This window comes from Dasypus novemcinctus, chromosome 29 (assembly GCF_030445035.2).
Source record: "Dasypus novemcinctus isolate mDasNov1 chromosome 29, mDasNov1.1.hap2, whole genome shotgun sequence".
Classification (NCBI taxonomy): Eukaryota; Metazoa; Chordata; class Mammalia; order Cingulata; family Dasypodidae; genus Dasypus; species Dasypus novemcinctus.
Genome location: NC_080701.1, coordinates 32,554,333 through 32,571,003, shown reverse-complemented (window position 1 = coordinate 32,571,003; position 16,671 = coordinate 32,554,333).

The following is a 16,671-nucleotide window of genomic DNA, read 5'->3' as shown; positions in this document are numbered from 1 at the left end:
AAACCAGGGAACTAAGGTGGCTCAAGAGACTGAGTGCCTCTCTCCAACATCAAGGGTCCCAGGATTGGTTCCTGGTGCCTCCTAAAAGAGAAGATGAGAAGAGAAACAGACACAGAGAGCAGAGAGTGCATGGTGAATGGACACAGAGAACAGACAGTGAGCGCAAAACACAAGAGGGTGGGGAGATAAATCAATAAATAATAAATCTTTAAAAAAAATGAATTTGATGAGACTGTTTTATGATTTAACATGTGGTTCATCCTAGAGAATGATCCATGTGCCATTGAGAAGAATGTATGTCTTGCTGTAGTTGGGTGTATTGTTCTGTATATGTCTATTAGGTCTAGTTCCTTTAACATATTATTCAAGGACTCTGTTTATTTCTTTTTAAAGATTTATTTATTTATTTAATTCCCCCCCTCCCCCCGTTGTCTGTTCTCTGTGTCTATTTGCTGTGTCTTGTTTCTTTGTCCGCTTCTGTTGTCCTCAGTGGCATGGGAAGTGTGGGCGGCGCCATTCCTGGGCAGGCTGCACTTTCTTTCGCGCTGGGCGGCTCTCCTTACGGGTGCACTCCTTGCGCGTGGGGCTCCCCTATACGGGGGACACCCCTGCATGGCACGGCACTCCTTGTGCGCATCAGCACTGCACATGGGCCAGCTCCACACGGGTCAAGGAGGCCCAGGATTTGAACCGCGGACCTCCCATGTGGTAGACGGACACCCTAACCACTGGGCCAAGTCCGTTTCCCCTGTTTCTTTATTAACCCTCTGCTGAGATATTCTATATAATGGCAATAATGGTGTTTTAAAGGCCCCCACTATGATTGTAGAGTATTTCTCCCCTTAGCTTTGCCATTGTTTACCTCATATTATTTTGGGGCACCCTGGTAGGTGCATAAATATTTATGATTGCTCTTTCCTCTTGATAGATTACCCCTTTTATAATGTATAGTGTCCTTCTTTGTCTCCTATAATTGTTTTGCATTTAAAGTCTATTTTGTATGATATTAGTATAGCTACTCCCACCCTTTTTTGGTTATTGTTTGTGTGTAAAATAGTTTTCCAATCTTTCACTTGCAACCTCCTTGAATCCTTAGGTCTAAGGAGTTTCTTGTAGGTAGCATATGGAAGGGTCATATTTCCTTATCCATTCTGCCAGTCTGTGTCTTTTGATTGGAGAGTTTAATCCATTAACATTCAGTGTTTTACTGTCAAGGCATAAGTTACATTAGCCATTTTTTCTTTGTTTATATATGCCAGATTGTTTTTATTCTTCTTTTTTACCTTTATAGCTACTCTTACTAATAATATTCCTTTCTATACTCTCCTCCAATCCTCTCTCTCATTTTTTCCTTTCAATCTACAGAACTCCCTTTTGTATTTCATGAAGGGCAGGGCTCTACTTGACAAACGCTTTCTATTTCTGTTTATCTGTGATTGTTTTGGACTCTTCCTCATTTTTGAATGCCTGATTTATTGGATACAGAATTGTAGGCTGGCATTTAAAAAAAATTTTTAGCACCTTACTATCTCATTGCATTACTTTCTTGCCTCCATGGTTTCAGATGAAAAATCAGCACTTAATCATATCCAGTTTCCCTTATATATGATGAGTCTCTTTTCTCTTACTGCTTTCAATTGTTAAGTGTGTGTCTTGGGATAGGCCTGTTAGGATTTATTCTATTTGGAGTGCACTGCGCTTCCTCAGCATGGATATCTATGTCCCTCGTAAGCATTGGGAAATTTCAGCCATTATTTCCTCCAACACTCCTTCTGTCCCCTTTCCCTTCTCTTCACCTTCTGGAATGGCCATAATGTGTATGCTTGCATTTTTCATGTGTCATTCAATTCCCTGAGTCCCTGATGAATTTTTTTCTATTTTTAAAAATCTGTCTGTTCTATTTGTGCACCTTCAGATGTTCTGTCTTCCAGGTCACTAATTCTTTTCTCTGCCAGTTCAAATTTGCTTTGTGCTTCCAGTATATTTTTAATTTCTTGCACTGTGCCTTTCATCACCATCAGATCTGTTATCTTTTTATGTACGTTTACAATTTCTTCTGTGTATTCCCCCAGTGTCATCTTAATATCCTTTATTGCTTCCTTCACTTCTTTACATTGACTCATGGTATTTGTTTGGACATCCTTAATTAGTTATTTCATGTTCTGTATCTCCTCCTGCTTTTTAGTTTGTCCGTTAGACTGGGCCATGTCTTCCTGTTTCTTAGGATGGCTTGTAATTTTTTTGCTTGTGTCTAGGCATCTGTTTATCTTGATGGGCTTATCCAGATGATTCACTTCTCTTTCTAGTTTAAGATTTTATTTCATTTTATTTTGTGTTAAGGGTCCTCTTTGACACTTGGTTCCACTAATTCTATATGCCCTCACAGTTTCTAGAGGTGGAGTGCAGCCAGCCATCCCTACTCCTCTATCATGGATCTCTCCTGGGCTTTTCTTTCATAGTAATAATTCAGAGACTTTCTGAAAAATAAACGTAATACATCAATTGAGAATTACAGGTTTAAGTAGCCATGTTATTTGGGGAAATGGTTTTATAACTTTCCTTAGATATAGTTTGGAGTATTCTTTTGGGTATTGGGCTTTGCCTACTGTGGTTTTGTTTGCGTTTGTGGTTTTTTGCGACCTGGCTGAAGCCTGCATAAGAGTAACCTCCAGAATGGCCTCTCAACTCTATTTGAAATCGCTTAACCATTAAAACTTTATTCTGTCCTATTTCTTTTCCCCCTTTTGGTCTACAGCCATGTTGTCATGGAGGCTCAGCCCTAGGAGTTGTCAATTCCTGCATTGCCGGGAAAAGTCTCTGAAGGTTAAGTCCCATGTCACCAGGGAATAGTTTATCCCGCGAAGTCCTGTCCTACATAGAGGAGGAGGTGGTGAGAGTTTGGCTTAGGCCACACTTGAGTAACAACAAGTTTCTCTAGCAATGACTCTTAGGAATTACTATAGTTAGGTTTAGCTTTGTCATTATTAAATCAGTTTTGTGAGGGCAAGCCTCGAGATCAAGGGCTCAGCCTCCAAGTACGTTTCTTTCTCAAAGGTTTACCTTGCAGAGTTCTACCATTTCAATAAATTAGGAGTTCCTTTTGTTTGAGAGAGTAGCAGGAATTTCCCAGGGGAAGAAGTTTAATATTTCTATGTTTTTCCTAGTCCTTAAGGGAACTTTGGAGGTACCTTTCTATTTTATGCCCCAAATACTTTGAAATGCATCAGGGTATTACAACAACTCTATACAGAATAGCTCAATCTCATTTCCTTTTTAGGTTCCATGTTAGCTATCCCATTTAAATAAGCAGACTGGTTAGTTAAATTAGATAGTGCTCCACAGAAATTTAAAGAATTTTCTTGACAAAACAAATGTCTTCTTTCTGGTCCCCATAGTACTTAAAGTTTTAAAATACTGATCATACTACCATTTCCCTTGTATTCTGATTCTCCTTTGTCTTTAGATTAACCCCGTTTACCTTTTAATTGAATTCTGATTCTTTTAGTTCTTTAAATGGGGTGATGTTTTAGAATTAATGCTGTTTTTCAGCACCTTTAGAGCTGGTTCACATTAGCTCTGAATTCCAAGTGTCACACAGGCCCTTAAAAACTCTAGGGAGCTATTAGGTTATACACAAAAAGTAAAGCATCTTAGGATTTAGAAATAACAATTAGACAGCAGAGCTTGGGTATACGTATGACTGCTGCAAGAGCTTACAGTCTAGGCCCTAATTTCCTTATGAGCATTTTATTTATTTATTTTTATTTTATTTTTAAAAAATATTTATTTATTATTATTATTTTTAATTACATTAAAAAAAAATATGAGGTCCCATTCAACCCCACCGCCCCCGCCCCCCACTCCCCCCACAGCAACACTCTCTCCCATCATCGTGACACATCCATTGCACCTGGTAAGTTCATCTCTGAGCATCACTGTACCCCATAGTCAATGGTCCACATCATAGCCCAGACTCTCTCACGTTCCATCCAGTGGGCCCTGGGGGGATCTACAGTGTCCCGTAATTGTCCGTGAAGCACTATCCAGGACAACTCCACGTCCCGAAAATGCCTCCACATCTCATCTCTTCCTCCCGTTCCCCACACCCAGCAGCCCCCATGGCTACCGTTCCCACACCCATTCCACATTTTCTCTGTGGACATTGGATTGGTTGTGTCCATTGCACACCTATGTCAAGTGAGGGCTTAGATTCCACATGGGTACTGGATGCACTCTTCCCGCTTCTAGTTGTAGACACTCTAGGCTCCATGTTGTGGTGGTTGACCTTCTTCAACTCCATGTTAGCTGAGTGGAGTAAGTCCAATAAGTCAAAGTGTAGGAGCTGAAGTCTGTTGAGGCTTTGGGCCTGGGTGTCATATTATCAGTCCAGAGATTCAAATCCCCTACATATATCTTAAACCCAGCACCAACTACAATTCCAATAAAGTAGCATGCAAGTCTTGTGAAAAGAGATCCCCTCTGAGTCCATTTCCATCACGCAGAGACACCAGCTCCAAAGAAGGGCCATCTGTCATGGCAGTGAACCCCTTCTGCCATGACCATAGAACCCGTGGGTCTCTTTATCCCTCAAAAGAACCAATACCTGGGGTTGTATCTACCTTATCTGTCTCTTAGACTCTGTTCAGTTGTACATAGGGCTATTCCTTCTGACAACCTCCAGACTCTTTTTTAGAGACTCACAGCCTTATAATCTCATTTCTCCTTTCCATTTCCCCCTTACATTAGGTCAAATTGCTTCCCGAAGTCATGTTATTATATGTAGACAGGTATATTCTGCTGTTCCGCATTGAATCTTTAATTCAAGGTCATTTTCTAGTTGCTTCTTCAGCTGGTATGTGGTAGTGATCCCTCGGTGCCAGGGAGGCTCATCCCCGGGTGTCGTGTCCCACGCTGGGGGGAATGCATCACATCTACATGCTGAGTTTGGCTGTGAGAGTGGCCACATTTGAGTAACATGAAGGCTGTCAGGAGGAAACCCCCAGGCACAATGCTACTCTAGGCCTTGTTCTTATTGCAGGTGCAAAGGCTCAAAAGTATAGCCATTAGTATCAAGAGCCCACTGTTGGGCCCTCCTTCCTTCCTGGTTCTTGCCGTTGCACCTGGAGGATTGCCGCTGCTCTCCCAGAGCCCACAACAGTGACCCCCCGGCCAGGAGCCCAGTACCCCCCCAGCTGTTGTTTTTAATTGTTTCCACTATGAGTATATATAGACATTACCATATACCCTGGGCATATGCCTTGTATAACTCCCTGTCAACCATATATATCCTGTCAATAATATCCCATATCAGTATTCCTCTGCTGCCATTGTTGAACCATTCTGTGATCCAAAACTTCTCGTAAAGTGAATCCCAACATAATGTCAGCTTCAGAAGAGTCTTAGATCACCAAAATTCATATATACAATATACAGTATTTCCCCAGATCCACCATAAAACCTTTTGCCTTCCACAGCAATAATCTTTTAACTTATTCATATCATATTTCCTGAAACTGATGTACAGATTCCGAAACTATAGTTTTCAAACAAGGTAACATTTGTGCTTACTATGTGGTCCATACTTTAGGTTGTACAGTTTTCTAAATTTTTTAGTTATCCTATGTTTTGTCTTATGGTTTTCATTATTAGTCTGTCGTCCCCTATATGTTTTTGGTGTAATATTAGCTGTTTTATATTCATCCTCGTGTACTCTCACATAACTCCTCTTTTGCCCCCTTATTTACCTTTGTTCCATCCATTCCACATCCATTTTCCCCTCCCCTTAGGGCCCACAACGCCTGCCAATCTAATGCCCTGGGAGCCGTCCTTTCTCACGAGAGATACAGTTCTCTCTATTCGACGGCATTAGTCTTCCCCAGGATATGGGTCCACCCCACCCAATGGTAGAACCCACCTTGGCAAAATGAGCCTTCAGCTATTCCCTCCGGAGTCCGTCCCGCATCAGACCATACCCCCTGAGTGTTCTAACCAGGTAACCCTCCTACTTATACTTTGATACGTTTTACTCAACATTTAGTTCTCAACGAACTTCTGGCACTCTCCCATGTTTGTATGTTGCCCCTTCCTCCCACTTATTTCTTGGACCATATTGCCCCTCTTCCCATCCCCAACCCCCCTCAAACCCAGAAAACCCCACCCGAAGGTAACCCCTTGCCCCCATTTTGTCCCTTCTTTGTGCTCATACTTACCCCCAGCTCATCACAGATTCCACCCCTACAGACATTAACTCACATCCTTCCTCCACCCCCCGATTTCCAGTAAGCCACTTTTCCAGACTCTAGCTCTCTGAGGCAGTTTCCTTATTTCATATCATTGAGGTCATATAGTATTTGTCCTTCAATGCCTGGGTTGCTTCACTCAACATAAGATTCTCAAGGTTCATCCATGTTATCACGTGCAATTGTAGTGTATTGGTTCTTACAGCTGAGTAGTATTCCATTGTGTGTATATACCACATTTTATTGATCCACTCATCTGTTGATGGACTTTTGGATTGATTCCAACTTTTGGCGATGGTGAACAATGCTGCTATGAACATTGGTGTACATATATCGGTTTGTGTCCTTGTTTTCAGATCTGATGGGTATATACCCAGCAGTGGTATTGCTGGGTCATATGGCAAATCTATGGATAATTTTTTGAGAAACTGCCAAACTGTCCTCCAGAATGGTTGGATCCTTCTGCATTCCCACCAGCAATAGATGAGTGTTCCCCTTTCTTCACATCCTCTCCAGCATTTGTATTCTACTGTTTTTTTCATGGCTGCCAATCTTATGGGAGTAAGATGGTATCTCATTGTAGTTTTGATTTGCATTTCCCTGATAGCTAGGGATTTGGAGCATTTTTTCATGTGCTTTTTAGCCATTTGTATTTCTTCTTTGGAGAAGTGTCTGTTTAAATCTTTTTCCCATTTTTTAAATGGGTTGTTTATCTTTTTGTTTTCGAGATATATGAGTTCTTTATATATGCAAGTTATAAGTCTCTTATCAGATATATGGTTGCCAAATATTTTCTCCCATTGTGTGGGTTCCCTTTTTACTTTCTTGACAAACTCCTTTGAGGTGCAGAAGGCTTTAATTTTGAGGTAGTCCCATTTATCTATTTGCTTATGAGCATTTTAAATAAAGCTGTTTCTAGAGATCATTAAGTACAGACCATAGTAAGAGCTCTGTCTCACTTTCCTTTTACATTTTTACTAAGATTGTTAATCAACAGGCAAAACATAATTTATAGACTCTTGCTTGCTTTTCCTTTAAAGTCCTTTTTTTTGTGGAAGGTGGATGACTGTATGCCCTTTTTAGAGACGTATCAGAGCAAAACAGTGTAACTAAGAGATTTTGGTTGTTTTCATAACATCATGTTTTTCTAAGAATAACTAAAACTGTAACCAATAATATCATCATGCAGATCAGTATTAGGATAGAATAGACAGTGAGAACTTTAAAAGTTTTTAAGAATATTATATAATCCCCAATTACATAAGCGGATTATACATGTAATTTCTCTTTCATGCTTTCTGTTTTAGAAAGATAACTGTTTACCACAAAGAGTTCAGCAGTACCGGGAAAAAACTATATTTCTAGTAAGTTTTATGAGAACGCAAGATTCCCAGTGCAATCAAGATTATCTATTACCATTACCAACTGGTAGATAAACAATAGGTTATCTATTACCTATTAGCATTGCCACCACTACCTTAATATAGTTATACGCTTATTGGAACATTAATATCCCGACCCTAAGAGTATATTACTTTCAAAAATAAGGGTGGGGAAGCATTTGTGGCTCAAACAATTGGGATCCCACTTACCACTTACCCTGGTTCTGTTCTGGCGCCTCCTAAAGACGGCAAGCTGGCGCAATGGAATGGCGCGACAAGAGACACGAGGAGGATGTAATGAGACACAACAGAGCAGGGAGCAGAGGTGGCTCACGCGATTGTGTGCCTCCCTCCCATGCTGGAGGTTCTAGGCTCAGTTTCTGGTGCCTCCTGGGGAGACAAGGAAGATGAACACTCATAGCAAGTGCAAACAACAAGTGGATGGGGAGAAATAAATATAATAAATCTTTTTGAAAATGAAGGCAATTCCTTAAAACATCAGAGTGGTCTATATAATAGGGATCTTTGCAAGTATTAAGTGATTTCCTTTAGCAGTAAACATAAGTCTATACATTTGCAATAGTCTTAGGAAATAAATACTGTGATTATGCACAGTATTTTATGACAAACCCGTTTTTTTAAACAGAAGTTTAACACCTTGCTAAAAATCCTGATTAGAATAAAATGTTGGGAAGTGGATTTAGCTCAACTGATAGAGCGTCTGCCTACCACATGGGAGGTCCATGGTTCAAACCCAGGACCTCCTGACCCACGTGATGAGCTGGCCCAGCGCAGTGCTGATGCGCGCAAGAAGTGCCGTGTCACGCAAGGGTGTCCCCTGTGTAGGGGAGCCCCACGTGCAAGGAGCGCACCCTGCAAGGAGAGCCGCCCATGCAGAAAAAAAGCACAGCCTGCCCAGGAGTGGCACTGCACACACAGAGAGCTGATGCAGCAAGATGATGCAACAAAAAGAGACACAGTTTCCTGGTGCCGCTGACAAGAATGCATGCGGACACAGAAGAACACACAGTGCATGGACACAGAGCAGACAATGGGGGGTGGGGGCAGCAGGGAGAGAAATAAAAAAAAAACAACGAATAAAATGTGACTAAAATTGAAAACATTGTCAAAATAACATCCCATTTAAACTTTCTCACAGTTTATGCAAGAATTACATTTTTCAGTTTTGGAATATAGTTTTCTATTGTGAATTAAAATATAATATACTGGTAACATTAATTTTCATAAACATATATATTTAAGCACCTCATTTTTTACAAGAGGAGAGAACAAATTCTTTTGTAACAGTTTACAATTAAAGGTATCCTTAAGGGTTTTAGTAGAATATTAAAAGTTATCAGTTAAACATTATATTTAAACAGGCCTCTGTTTACCACAGTGACAAATAAGTTAGTAAAATAGTTTGGAAAAGACTTAACTTCCAAAATAGCAGTGGCTCTGTATTTTTTAAAATATGAGGAAGTCATTCTGAAAAGGCACAGATTCTTTGTTCTTTACATATACATTGATTATCTCGAAAGGACATTTATATCCTTTCATTCAAAACAGACCACCCAGTGTAGAAAACATGTTACTTTAACAGAGAGAGAAAGTGAAATGTCAGTGCTGCATCAGCACCCTGGTCAGTAAACAAATCTTCGCATACATCATAACAGATCGAGGTGGCGGCCAGCAGGTTTTTCTGCTATAAAGTTTCTCCCCCTCCCCACCCCATGCTTCCCTGTCTGTTTGCTCATTGTCTGTGCTTGTTGTGTCCATTTGTCTTTTTTAGGAGGCACTGGGAACCGAACCCAGGACCTCCCGTGTGGGAAGCAGGCGCTCAATCGCTTGAGCCACATCCACTCCTACAGTTACTTTTGTTTTCTCAAAGATTTATTTATTATTTCTCCCCCCCCCCCCCCCCCCCCCGGTTGTCTGCTCTCTGTTTGCTGTTTTTTCTTCTGTGTCTGCTTGTCTTCTCATTAGGTGGCTCCAGACACCGATCCTGGGACCTTCGGGAGTGGGAGAGAGGCGCTGCTCAATCTGTTGTGCCGCCTCAGCTCCCTGGTCTGCTGCGTCTCTTATTGCCTCTCCTCTGTGTCTCTTTTTGTTGCATCTTCTTGCTGCACCAGCTCTCCACTTGGGCCAGCTCGCCTTCACCAGGAGGCCCCAGGAATCAAGCCCTGCACCTCCCATGTGGTAGACGGGAACCCAATTGCTTGAGCCACATCTGCTTCCCTACAGTTACTTTTTAAAGTCTTTTTTTTTTTAATTTGAAGATTTGTTTTTTAAATTTTATTTATTCCCCTCCTCGTTGTTTTGTGCTGTCTGCTCTCCGTGTCCAATTGCGGTGTGCTCTCTGTGTCTGCTCATCTTCTCCTTAGGAAGCACTGGGAACCCAACCTGGGACCTCCCGTGTGGGAGAGAGGCGCTCAATCGCTTGAGTCCCCTCTGCTCCGTTTTGTTGTGTCTCTCATCGTGTTTCCGTTTTGTGTCATCTTGTTGTGCCATCTTGCCGTCTTACTCGTTTTCTCAAGGAGACACTAGCAACCAAACCAAGGACCTCCCGTGTGATAGGCAGGAGCTCAATCGTTTGAGTCACATCCACTTCCCATCCTACAGGTACTTTTTGTTATCAATGTCAACTTATAGATTTTTACTTAATAATGGCTTTCCAGAATTGGCTACTTCAATAGAAATCTCTGAGTTTAGAAAATGCTTTTATAGACTTCCTACAACCTATAATTTCCTATAATCTTTTATAACAATATACTTTACAAAAGACAAGTTTACCTTTAAATAGGCTAATTGAATTACAGTCAGCAATGAGTGGCATTTACTTCCACTAACCTTGCTATAACTTTCTGTATCCATTAAATTCTTTTCCTACATAGTTCCACCCTTATTTTATGAAAACCAGCCATCTTATCTTAAGACAAAACACACTCCCTTAAACAAGCTTTCACCAACCTTCCACTTTTTTAAACTTTTTAATTGAAGTATATCATTCATACATGAACACATGTAAACAATAAGTGTATAGTAAAGACTGTGAACTTACAAAGTAAACATATGTAACATCACACAGGGGTCTCACACATCACCCCTCCACCTGTTCTTTGCGTTGTTGTGAAACATTTGTTACAAACTATGCGAGAGCGTCATCAAACTTCTTTTTTATATCCGTTTAAGTCTTGTCTTATATCCCTCATTCTGTTTTGTGAATAACTAGTCATTTCACTTTAGGCAAAACAGTTATTTTTAATTTTAATTTTTTAACAAATCAATTTTATTGGTACATATTAATGAAGCATAAATCCATCCAAAGTGTACAATCAGTGGTATTTGGTATAATCACACAGTTGTGCATTCATCCCTTCAATCATTATTAGAGCATTTTCATTATTGCAATAAAAATAAACAAATAGACAAAACTAACAAACAAAACTCATTACGTCTCAATCTATGCTTCCCCTGCTGTACATACTTGCTATTCTGTTTCCATCTCTCTGGTTTGTGTTTATATTTTGTAAAAACAGTCTCGTATATGCAATATTACCCATATTCATATTTCACATGAAGTTTTACTATACTATACAGTCCCATGTTATATTTTTTTAACTTTCCTTCTAGTAATATACATGACCTTAGACTTTTCCTTTCAACCACTGTCATACCATATAATAGCTCTGCTAGTTATAAACACCATGATGAGCTCTCACCAGATCCATTGATTTCCAAAGATTCACAAACAACATTTTTATCAGTTCTACACAGTTTAACCCTAAGCTTTGCATTCTCTCACCTCATTCTTTTTCTGGTGACCTATTAGTTATTAACTACAATTTTGTAAACAATTGTAAACATTTAGTTCATAATAGCACAATCATACTGTATTTTGTTTTTTTGTGTCTGGCTTACTTCACTCAACATAATGTCCTCCAGGTTCATCCACGTTGTCAAATGCTTCATGATCTCATTTGTTCTCCTTTTTTTTTTTTTTAATTTATTTTAAAAAAATTATTTCTTCTTCTCCCCCTCGTTATTTGAGCTTGCTGTCTGCTCTCTATGTCTGTTTGTTGTGTGCTTGTCTTCTTTTTTTAGGAGGAACAAGGAATGTAACCCAGGACCTCCCATGTGGGAGGGAGATGCCCAATGGCTCGAGCCACCTCTGCTTCTGCTTGTTGTGTCTCTTGTGTTTCCCTGTGATTATTCTCCGTTGTGTCCTCTCGTGTCATCTTGTTACATCAGCTCACCGTGCCAGCCTATCATGCCAGCTTTCTGTCTTGCTTGTCTTCTTTAGGAGGCACCAGGAACAAAACCCAGGACCTCCCACGTGGTAGGTGGACGCCCAACTGCTTGAGCCACGTCCGCTTCCCCATTTCTTCTTACAGCTGCATAATATTCCATTGTGTGTATACACTACAGTTTGTTTATCCATTCATTGGTTGATGGATACCTCGGTTGTTTCCATCTTTTGGCAACTATGAATAATGCTGCTATGAACATCTGTGTGCAGATGTCTGTTTGTGTCACTGCTCTCAAGTTCTTCTGGGCACGTACCTAGTAGTGGTATTGCCAGGTCCCATGGCAAGTCTGTATTCAACTTCCTCAGGAACTGCCAAACAGCCCTTCCCAGTGGCTGCACCATTCTGCATTCCCACCTACAGTGAATAATTGTTCCTATCTCTCCACATCCTCTCCAACACTTGTAGTTCTCTGTCTTTTTAATAGTCACCATTCTGATCGGTATCAAATGATACCTTATTTTAGTTTTGATTTGCATTTCCTTAATTGCTAGTTATGTTGAACATTTTTGTGTTTTTTTTTTGTCATTTGTGTTTCTTCCTTGGACAAATGTCTATTTGGGTCTTTTGCCTGTTTTTAAATTAGGTCATTTGTGTTTTTATTGTTGAGTTGTAGCATCTCCTTATATATCATGGATATTAAACCCTTATTGAATATGTGATTTCCAAATATTTTCTCTCATTCATTCAGCTGCCTTTTTTACCCTTTGACAAACTCCTTTGAGGTGCAAAAGTGCTTACTTTTGAGGAGGTTCCATTTATCTATTTTTTTCTTTTGTTGCTTGTGCTTTGAGTGTAAGATCCAAGAAACCATCATCTTCCACAAGATCTCGAAGATGTTTCCGCACATTTTCTTCTAATGGTTTTATGGTCCTGGCTTTTATAGTTAGGTCTTTGATCCATTTTTAATTGATTCTTGTATAGAGAGTGAGGTAGGGGTCCTCTTTCATTCTGTTGGTTATGGATATCCATTTGTCCCAGCACCATTTGTTGAAGAGACTGTTCAGGACAACAATTTAGTTTTGTTTTTTTCCCCCTTTTAATAGTTTCTTTAGTCAAAATTTTTTATGACTTTTTTTTTTTTTTAGGTACTGGGTGCCGGAGACTGAACCCAGGACCTCATATGTGGGGAGCCAGTGCCACTTTGGCCTCCCTGGGTTGGTTTTTCATTTGTTTTCCTTGTTGTTCATCTTGTTTTTTTCAGGAGGCACCCGGAACTGAAGCCAGGACCTCCCATGTGGGAGATGGGTACTCAGCTGCTTGAGCCACATCCACTCCCTGTTTGGCTTTTCTAATTTGGGCTCCAGGAGTATTCTTTTACATAGATAAGTGCTTATTTAATTTTTTAGCAATTTGAATAGAGCTTTATTAAGAATTTTCATTTGTTAATTTGATATTATCATCCAGAGGTGTGAAAATATACACTGAACAAACAGCCACAACAGAAACATAAAATTCCCTAATTGCCTCCAAATTCTCTCTTTTGGTATGGCTGTCACCAGGTTTCCCATCATTCCACACTGTGGTTTTTACCGCTCTTAGGATCTCCTCTGGGATCAGTGTGGCCATGTTATGCAAGCCTGTTTCTTTTTTTTTTAAAGCCCCTAGTTTACTTACACAGTCATTTTTTAAGCCATACCACTGACAACTTGGTAAAGTTAGAATCAGGCATGCACCATGTTTCAAGTTCATGAATAATTAAAAAAAAATTTTTGGATCCTTTTAAAATTTTTAATTTATTTTTATTTTTAGTTATTTATTTATTTCTCTCCCCTTCACCTCCCCCCCCCCCCCCCCCCCAAATATCTGCTCTCTGTGTCCATTTGCTGCATGTTCTACTGTGTCTGCCTGCATTCTTGTCAGGGAAACTGTGTCTCTTTTTTTTTTAAGATTTATTTTTATTTATTTCTCTCCCTTTCCCCGCCCTCCCCACCCCAGTTATCCGTTCTCTGTGTCCATTCTCTGTGTATTCTTCTGTGTCCGCTTGTATTCTTGTCAGCAGCACTGGGAATCTGTGTCTCTTTTTGTTGTGTCATCTTGTTGTGTCAGCTCTCTGTGTGTGCAGTGCCATTCCTGGGCTGGCTGAACTTTCTTTCACACTGGGCGGCTCTCCTTACCAGCCGCACTCCTTGCCCGTGGGGCTCCCCTACGTGGGGGACACCCCTGCATGACAGGGCACTCCTTGCGTGCATCAGCACTGTGCATGGGCCAGCTCCACGAGGCCCTGGGTTTGAACCATGGACCTCCCATGTGGTAGGCGGACGCTCTAACCATTGAGCCAAGTATGCTTCCCCTGTGTCCTTTTTGATGTGTCATCTTGTTGCGTCAGCTCTCTGTGTATGTGGCACCACTCCTGGGCAAGCTGTGCTTTTTTCATGCTGGGTGGCTCTCCTTTGAGGGGTGCACTCCTTGCGTGTGGGGTTCCCTATGCGGGGGACACCCCTCCTGGCACAGCACTCCTTGCACGCATCAGCACTGCGCATGGGCCAGCTCATTGCATGGGCCAGGAGGCCCTGGGTTTGAACCCTGGACATCTTATGTGGTAGGCAGATGCTCTATCAGTTGAGCCAAGTCTGCTTCCCATGAATAATTGAAATTGATTTTAATGTTCATTAATAGAGATTCTTTTAAGTAATAGCAAGTTTAAAAAAAAAAAGTACAAATATGAGTTTATTTAATTGAATTTTTCCCAGACTGAATATTTTCACTTTGGTAAAAGTCTTTTTAATATCATGGTTTTTTTTTTCAAGCTCCAGAGCTGACTTTCATCTGCTTTGAGGCAGATCTCACCCAAATTTCAAATAAACAGGTAATTTGCAAGAGGCCCATGTACACAAGCCTGTTCTTGGAAATACTTTTATATATATTAAAAATGGAGAAAAAGTTATCTGGGCATTATTTGGTTAGCAGTTTTTTAGCCAGGGAAGTACACTTAGGAAGCTATGCTTCAAATGTTTGATTCCAATTCAGTAGCAGAGCAACCCTCCCCCTTTCATTCCAGTTGCTGTCAGATGCCCGCAGCTGTTCTTGGGGATTTTCTCCAGGGGCGTCTGGGACAATGCATTTTCCATTGTCCTTCTTTATGGTACACGTGTTGATTGGTTCTTATTTTTAAAATTTCTCCCCTCCCTGGAAGGGTAGAGATTGAGCCCAGGGGTCTTACCTTTTCGAGGCGGTCTTGTTCTAATTGTTTTGGTTTATTACAGCTTTGAGTAGGGTTGTTGGCCTTCTAAAGTGCAGGTGTTCTTTAACTTGGCCCCTATTGTAATCAACTTCATAGGCAGTGCTACCTAAACTAGACATAGGTAATTCTAGTCCCCCGTCAGTTTTCTGTAGCTTCCTTCTTATATTTGGAGACTGTTGGGCAATAAAGGTTATATTTAAAGGTCTGGTATTTTCTGGACTTTCCCAATCTGTATTAGTGTATTGTCAATAGGTAGTATACATTCTCTCTAGGAAAGTGGAGGGATTTTCTTCTGATTCTAAATCAGCACCACTAGCATCCATTTAACATTCTTTACTGATGCTGCTAACTTCTCTCTAGCATACCTGGGGTTGTCAGGATTTTTTTTTTTTTCCTGTTTCCTGCTTTGCTTCTTCATTTACTGTTTTCCCTTCATCTCCTGTTATCTTCAAGGCCTCAATACTAGTTCAATTACAGGTTGGCATAATTAAGGTTTGTATTATATTTTTGCCAGGTCCTTTTTATTGATTGGGCCACTGTTTTCCCAACTCTAAATCTGACAGGGGACGTGGGGTAAGCATGTACCCAAATTCTTTATTTATTGCTAGAGGCATTTCCCAGAGGAGTAGAAATTTTTCTGGCTCAGCTGCTCATCTTGGAAGGCCGTGCAGGCCAAATGGAGATACAGAGTTTTTCCCTATAAGAGCATACTCTGGCCATTTTCTTCCTGATTCTAAGTTATATTGAGACCAAAAACTATTTCCTAGTTTTTCAAAGGCTTGTGGCTAAGATTTTCCCCATCTTTCAAGAGACAGCCTAACAGGCTACATTTAGGAATGCCAGTAAAGTGAGAATTTCCCACTTTAAAGAATTTCAGTAACCAGTAGCCAATTAGAACACTTGAGCAGTATAAATGCAGTTAAACACCAATTTAGAGTTTAGACAGACATTGAATATTTACTATACCTTCGCAACACACCATTTAACAGACACTTAGCACTTCCTAAATTCTGGAGTTCTTTTCAGGAGCACAAAGTTCAAGAGTACATCCAACAGACAAGCTCCAGGTTCAGGAATATACTCAACCGACTGACGAAAGGCGGGGACTCGAACCCCAGACAGAATGGTTACCCCCCAAAAAACAGGAAAAGGAGGGGAGGTCAGAGCAAGGGGAATCGTTCCGGAAGGGGCTGAAGGGTTCAAACCACCGAGCCAGCCTCCCTATTCCTTCTGCCTTGGCCACCCCTCACCCAGACAGACACATCTGGACTCGGAGCAGGAACTGCTTCTCTCTTGAAAGCTTGAGAGCGCCCTTTAGTGCCATCGAGGCAGGAGAAACTGGATTGCCGGGCTTTTGGAACAAGAGGGTCTAGCGGCCTCAGAATCCCCGATTTTCATGCTTACCTCTCTGGCCGGGCCCCAGGACCTCTGGCAGGGGACGTGTGTAGGGACCCTCTGACCTTAGACCCCCTGAGTCACCAAGCTGATACCGAGGAAAGCAGGTTCTTTTCTCCTGATGCAGTTTAAAACCAATTCCTGAGACGACGGGGTTTCAGAGA